The sequence below is a fragment of the Gossypium arboreum genome, unplaced genomic scaffold (genome assembly GCF_025698485.1).
Source record: "Gossypium arboreum isolate Shixiya-1 unplaced genomic scaffold, ASM2569848v2 Contig00716, whole genome shotgun sequence".
NCBI lineage: Eukaryota > Viridiplantae > Streptophyta > Magnoliopsida > Malvales > Malvaceae > Gossypium > Gossypium arboreum.
In genome coordinates, this window is record NW_026440830.1 from 1 (window position 1) to 7,798 (window position 7,798).

Consider the following 7,798-nt stretch of genomic DNA (forward strand, 5'->3'; position numbering starts at 1 on the left):
GTTAGAATTAGAGATTGATAGAAAAGCAAGGATATGGGCTCGTGTAAGTAGGAAAAAAAATATCTATTCTAGTTCTATCATCAGCTATGGGTTCGAATCTAAGAAAATTCTAGAGAATGTTTGCTACCCTGAGTTTTCTTGTCTTTCCTGACCGATAAGGAAAAAAAAAAATTGGGTCAAAAGAAAATGCCATTTTGGAGTTTTATCAACAATTTTCTTGTGTAGGCGGGGATCCGGTATTTTCTGAATCCTTGTTAAGGAATTACAAAGAAATTCTTTCAGCAAAGATGTGAATTAGGAAGGATTGGTCGACGAAATATGAACCAGAGATTGAATCTTAATATACCTCAGAACAATACATTTTTTTACCGCGAGATATATTGGCAGCTGCGGATCGTTTGATTGGAATGAAATTTGGAATGGGTACACTTGACGATATGAATCATTTGAAAAATAAGCGTATTCGTTCTATGGATCTCTTACAAGATCAATTCAGATTGGCTCTGGTTCGTTTAGAAAATGTAGTTAGAGGAACTATATGCGGAGCAATTAGGCATAAATTGATACCGACTCCTCCAGAATTTGGTAACTTCGGGCTCACATTAACAACCACTTATGAATCCTTTTTCGGATTACCCCATTGTCTCAAGTTTTTGGATCGAACAAATCCATTTCAAATAGTGCATGGGGAATGAGTTATTTGGAGGATTGACCGGGCGAACCTGCTATTTCGGATGCAGAGATATCATCCTAGTCACTGGACGCATTTGCCCAATTGACACGTCTGAAGGGATCAATGTTGGACTTATCGGATCCTTAGCAATTCATGCCAGGATTGGTCATTGGGGGGTCTCTAGAAAGTCCATTTATAAAATCTTTGAGATCAAAAAAGCACAGATGCTTTATTTATCCCCAAGTCGAGATGAATATTATATGGTAGCGGCAGGAAAATCTTTGGCCTTGAATCAGAATTATTCAGGAAGAACAGGTTGTTCGGCTCGATACCGCAAAGAATTCCTGATATTGCATGGGAACAAGTTCATCTTCGAAGTATTTTTCCTTTTCAATATTTTTCTATTGGAGCTTCCTCATTCCTTTTATCGAGCATAATAGACGCGAGATCGGGCTTTAATGAGTTCTAATATGCAACGCCAAGCAGTTCCGCTTTCTCGTTCCGAGAGTGCATTGTTGGAACTGGGTTGGAACGCCAAGTGGCTCTAGATTCAGGAGTTCCCGCTATAGCCGATCACGAGGGAAAGATCATTTCCACCGATACTGACAAGATTATTTTATCGGGCAATGGAGATGCTCTAGGCATTCCATTAGTTATGTATCAACGTTCCAACAAAAATACTTGTATGCATCAAACTGCCCGGGTTCGGCGGGGTAAATGCATTAAAAAGGGGCAAATTTTAGCGGACGGTGCCGCTACGGTTGGTGGCGAACTCGCTTTGGGCAAAAACGTACTAGTAGCTTATATGCCATGGGAAGGTTACAATTTTTGAGGATGCGGTACTCATTAGCGAGCGTCTAGTATATGAAGATATTTATACTTCTTTTCACATACGAAAATATGAAATTCAGACTCATGTGACAAGCCAAGGTCCTGAAAGAATCACTAACGAAATACCGCACCTAGAAGCCCATTTACTCCGCAATTTAGACAAAAATGGAATTGTGATGCTGGGATCTTGGGTGGAGACAGGCGATATTTTAGTAGGAAGTAAATTAACGCCTCAGGTGGCGAAAGAATCATCGTATGCTCCAGAAGATAGATTATTACGGGCCATACTTGGGATTCAGGTATCCACTTCAAAGGAAACCTGTCTAAAATTACCTATAGGTGGGAGGGGTCGAGTCATCGATGTGAGATGGGTCCAGAAAAAAGGGGGTTCTAGTTATAATCCGGAAACGATTCGTGTCTATATTTCACAGAAACGCGAAATCAAAGTAGGCGATAAAGTAGCCGGAAGGCATGGAAATAAAGGGATCATTTCAAAAATTTTACCTAGACAGGATATGCCTTATTTGCAAGACGGAAGACCTGTTGATATGGTCTTCAACCCATTAGGAGTACCTTCACGAATGAATGTAGGACAGCTATTTGAATGCTCGCTTGGGTTAGCAGGGAGTCTACTAGATAGACATTATCGAATAGCACCATTTGATGAGAGATATGAACAAGAGGCTTCGAGAAAACTAGTGTTTTCCGAATTATATCAAGCCAGTAAGCAAACAGCGAATCCATGGGTATTTGAACCCGAATATCCAGGAAAAAAGCCGAATATTTGATGGAAGAACGGGAGGCCCCTTTGAGCAACCTGTTATAATAGGAAAACCTTATATCTTGAAATTAATTCATCAAGTTGATGATAAAATACATGGGCGTTCCAGTGGACATTATGCACTTGTTACACAACAACCACTTAGAGGAAGGTCCAAGCAAGGAGGACAACGGGTAGGAGAAATGGAGTTTGGGCTCTAGAGGATTTGGTGTTGCTCATATTTTACAAGAAATGCTTACTTATAAATCTGATCATATTAGAGCTCGCCAAAAGTACTTGGGACTACGATCATTGGAGGAACAATACCTAAACCGAAGATGCTCCAGAATCTTTTCGATTGCTCGTCCGAGAATTACGATCTTTGGCTCTGGAACTGAATCATTTCCTTGTATCTGAGAAGAACTTCCAGATTAATAGGAAGGAAGCTTAATCGGAATGAATCAGAATTTTTCTTCTATGATCGACCGATATAAACATCAACAACTCCGAATTGGATCAGTTTCTCCCCAACAAATAAGTGCTTGGGCCAAGAAAATCCTACCTAATGGAGAAACCGTTGGAGAGGTGACAAAACCCTATACTTTTCATTACAAAACCAATAAACCGGAAAAGGATGGATTATTTTGTGAAAGAATTTTTGGACCTATAAAAAGTGGAATTTGCGCTTGTGGAAATTATCGAGTAATTGGAAATCAAAAGGAGGGCCCTAAATTTTGTGAACAATGCGGAGTTGAATTTGTTGATTCTCGGATACGAAGATATCAAATGGGATACATAAGGCTGGCATGTCCAGTAACTCATGTATGGTATTTGAAACGTCTTCCTAGTTATATCGCCAATCTTTTAGACAAACCTCTTAAAGAATTAGAGGGTCTAGTATACTGCGATGTGTGATTTGATCGAAATTATTATTTTACAGATTAGGAATGAGAAACTGTCATCCCATTCAATCGAATTGGGATGCCCTGGATCTGACATGTCTCTTGGGAAGAGTAACATGAAGCTCAGAATTATGGGCGTATTCAATACTCCCAAATAAAAAGGGAATTGGTCTATGGTCGAGTCAGTAAAAATAAATAACTAGGAATTTTGAGTTGTACCTCGTGAAAAAAAGACTTCTTTTTTTGTGGAATTAACCGTTCTCATTTCTTTTAGTTCTTTTAGAAAGAAATGAAATTATGTTCAAGGAAACAAATATGTCATGGTTGCAGGAGTCTATACATCGCATATAGGCTTAGGCTTTAAGTTAAGGGCATCGTGGTATAATCGTCGAGGTACCGCAGGACCTAAGAGATCGAATGGAAGGGTACATAGACAAGTAAATCCCTTATGACACTCCTTTAATTTAAGAGGATTCAGCATTCGAGGGGAAGTAGACTACTCAAGAATTTCACATTTCATTTATGTCCTAATTTTGAATTGAATAAAGAATTAAGAAAATCTAAATCAATAAAAGAAGAATCAATCAATGAAATGTTTCTTGGAACTTGAGTAAAGAGTAGACCTTTTTGGGGGGGTTCTAGAATTTGAAAGCGAGAACTCCTTTACTTTATCTTTATTTGGTGTAACTACTTGAGCCGGATGAGAGGAAACTCTCATGTCCGATTTTGAGGGGATCCGCAGAACCTATCTAATTTTTTTCTTTGCTAGGCCATCGCTAAAAACCTACTTTCTTACGATTACGAGGTTCATTCGAATATGAAATTCAATCCTGGAAATACAGTATCCACTTTTTTACCCAAGGTTTCGATACATTTCGAAGTCGCGAAATTTCTACCGGAGCAGGTGCTATTCGAGAACAATTAGCCGATCTAGATTTGCGAATTCTTATCGATTATTCGGTGGTAGAATGGAAAGAATTAGGAGAAGAAGGCCTCACGGGTAATGAATGGGAAGATCGAAAAATTGGAAGAAGAAAGGATTTTTTGGTTAGACGCATGGAATTGGCTAAGCATTTTATTCGAACAAATATAGAACCAGAATGGATGGTTTTATGTCTATTACCGGTTCTTCCTCCCGAGTTGAGACCGATCATTCAGATAGATGGGGGTAAACTAATGAGTTCGGATATTAATGAACTCTATAGAAGAGTTATCTATCGAAATAATACTCTTACCGATCTATTAACAACAAGTAGATCTACGCCAGGGGAATTAGTAATGTGTCAGGAAAAATTGGTACAAGCCGTGGATACACTTCTTGATAATGGAATCCGCGGACAACCAATGAGGGACGGTCATAATAAGGTTTACAAGTCGTTTTCAGATGTAATTGAAGGCAAGAGGGGAAGATTTCGCGAGACTTTGCTTGGCAAACGAGTCGATTATTCAGGACGTTCTGTCATTGTTGTTGGCCCTCACTTTCATTACATCGCTGTGGATTGCCTCATGAAATAGCAATAGAGCTTTTCCAGACATTTGTAATTCGCGGTCTAATTAGACAACATCTTGCTCCGAACATAGGAGTTGCTAAGAGTAAAATTCGGGAAAAAGGGCCGATTGTATGGGAAATACTGCAAGAAGTTATGCGGGGACATCCTGTATTGCTGAATAGAGCGCCTACTCTGCATAGATTAGGTATACAGGCATTCCAACCTATTTTAGTGGAAGGACGCGCTATTTGTTTTACATCCATTAGTTTGTAAAGGATTCAATGCAGACTTTGATGGGGATCAAATGGCAGTTCATGTACCTTTATCTTTAGAGGCGCAAGCAGAAGGCTCGTTTACTTATGTTTTCTCATATGAATCTCTTGTCTCCAGCTATTGGGGATCCCATTTCCGTACCTACTCAAGATATGCTTATTGGGCTCTATGTATTAACGAGTGGGAATCGTCGAGGTATTTGTGCGAATAGGTATAATCCATGGAATCGAAAAAGCTATCAAAATGAAAGAATTGACGATAATAACTATAAGTCTACAAGGGAGCCTTTTTTTTGTAATTCCTATGATGCGATTGGAGCTTATAGGCAGAAAAGAATCAATTTAGATAGTCCTTTGTGGCTCCGGTGGCGACTAGAGCAATGCGTTATTGCTTCAAGAGAAGCTCCCATCGAAGTTCACTATGAATCTTCGGGTACCTATCATGAGATTTATGGACATTATCTAATAGTAAGAAGTTTAAAAAAAAAAATTCTTTGTATATACATTCGAACCACTGTTGGTCATATTTCTCTTTACCGAGAAATCGAAGAAGCTATACAAGGGTTTTTTCGGGCCTACTCATATGATACCCAATCATATGGTATCTAAGCTAAAAAATTCTATGACACCAATATGAATTCGGGTCTCTCCGGTTCAACTAGGACCCCAGTTCCTGACCCGACTTGCCAAAATCAAGATCGAGAAAGGAAGTTTTCAATCATTGACTCAAACCCATTGGCGAAGTCCACTCAGCGGAATAAGGGGGTATTTTGGCAGAACAGGCCAATCTGGTATTTCACAATAAAGTGATAGATGGAACTGCCATTAAACGACTTATTAGCAGATTAATGAATCACTTCGGATGGCATATACATCACATCCTGGATCAAATAAAAAGCTCTGGGTTTCCAGCAAGCCACTACTACATCCATTTCATTAGGAATTGATGATCTTTTAACGATACCTTCTAAGGGATGGCTGGTCAAGATGCTGAACAACAAAGTTTGATTTTGGAAAAAACACCATCATTTTGGAGAATGTACGCGGTAGAAAATTACGCCAATCAATTGAGATGGTATGCTACAAGTGAATATTTGCGACAAGAAATGAATCTAATTTTAGGATGACTGACCCGTTTAACCAGTCCATATAATGTCTTTTCAGGAGCTAGAGGAAATGCATCTCAAGTGCACCAATTAGTAGGTATGAGAGGATTAATGTCGGATCCCCAAGGACAAATGATCGATTTACCCATTCAAAGCAATTTACGCGAAGGACTTTGTCTTTAACAGAATATATCATTTCTTGCTACGGAGCCGAAGGGGTTGTGGATACCGCCGTACGAACATCAGATGCTGGATATCTTACGCGCAGACTTGTTGAAGTAGTTCAACACATTGTTGTACGTAGAACAGATTGTGGCACACCGAGGATTTCTGTAGGTCCTCAAAGAGGACGCTTCCGGAAAAATTTTATCAAACATTAATTGGTCGTGTATTAGCGGACGATATATATATGGGTCCGCGGTGCATTGCCATTCGAAATCAGATATTGGGCTTGGGCTTGTCGATCGATTCAGAGCCTTTCGAACACAACCAATATCTATTCAGACTCCCTTTACTTGTAGGAGTACATCTTGGATTTGTCGATTATGTTATGGTCAGACCCCACTCATGGTGACCTGGTTGAATTAGACTGTAGGTATTATTGCGGGGCAATCCATTGGAGAACCGGAACGCAACTAACATTAAGAACTTTTCATACCGGCGGAGTATTTACAGGGGTACTGCAGAACATGTCGCCGCCCTTTTAATGGAAAAATAAAATTCAATGAGGATTTGGTTCATCCTACACGCACACGTCACGGGCATCCTGCTTTTTATGTTATCAGGACTTGTATGTAATTATTGAGAGTGAAGATATTATACATAAGGTGACTATTCCACCAAAAAGTTTTCTTTTAGTTCAAAACGATCAATATGTAGAATCAGAACAAGTGATTGCTGAGATTCGCGCGGGAACATACACTTTAAATTTGAAAGAGAGGTTCGAAAACATATTTATTCTGACTCAGAGGAAATGCACTGGAGTACCGATGTGTACCATTCCTTGAATTTACATATAAATGTCCATCTCTTACCAAAAACAAGCCATTTGTGGATATTATCAGGGGGTTCGTACAAATTCAGTGTAGTTCCTTTTTCGCTCCACAAGGATCAAGATCAAATAAACATTCATTATCTTTCTGCCGAACGAAGATATATTTCTAGATTCTCAGTGAATAATGATCAAGTGAGACACAACTTATTTAGTTCGGATTTTCGGATAAAAAAAAGAAGAGGATTTACGATTATTCAGAATTGAATCGAATAATAGGTACTGGGCATTGTGATTTCATATATTCTGCTATTCTCCACGAGAATGCTGATTTATTAACAAAAGACGAAGAAATAGATTTATTATTCCATTTCAATTGATTCAAGACCAAGAAAGAACTAATGCTACATTCCCATTCCGGTATCTCGATGGAAATACCCATAAATGGTATTTTCCGTAGAAAAATATTCTTGCTTTTTGACGATCCTCGATACAGAAGAAAAGTTCAGGAATTACTAAATATGGGACTCTAGGCGCATTCAATCGTCAAAAGGGAGGATGTGATTGAGTATCGAGAGTAAAAAGTTAAGCCAAAATACCAAATGAAAGTAGATCGATTTTTTCATTCGAGGAAGTGCATATTTTATCGAATCTTCTTCCATAATGGTACGGAACAATAGTATCATTGGAGTAGATACCCCAATCACTTTAAATACAAGAAGCCAAGTGGGCGGATTGGTCCGAGTGGAAAGAAAAAAAAAAAGGATTGAACT

At 38.9% G+C, this 7,798-nt stretch overlaps 2 pseudogenes; both read left to right on the forward strand.

Moving 5' to 3' along the window:
* Positions 1–303: 303 nt before the first annotated feature.
* On the forward strand, positions 304–2,715 carry LOC128289223 (DNA-directed RNA polymerase subunit beta-like; annotated as a pseudogene).
* On the forward strand, positions 2,704–5,562 carry LOC128289224 (DNA-directed RNA polymerase subunit beta'-like; annotated as a pseudogene).
* Positions 5,563–7,798: the final 2,236 nt, after the last annotated feature.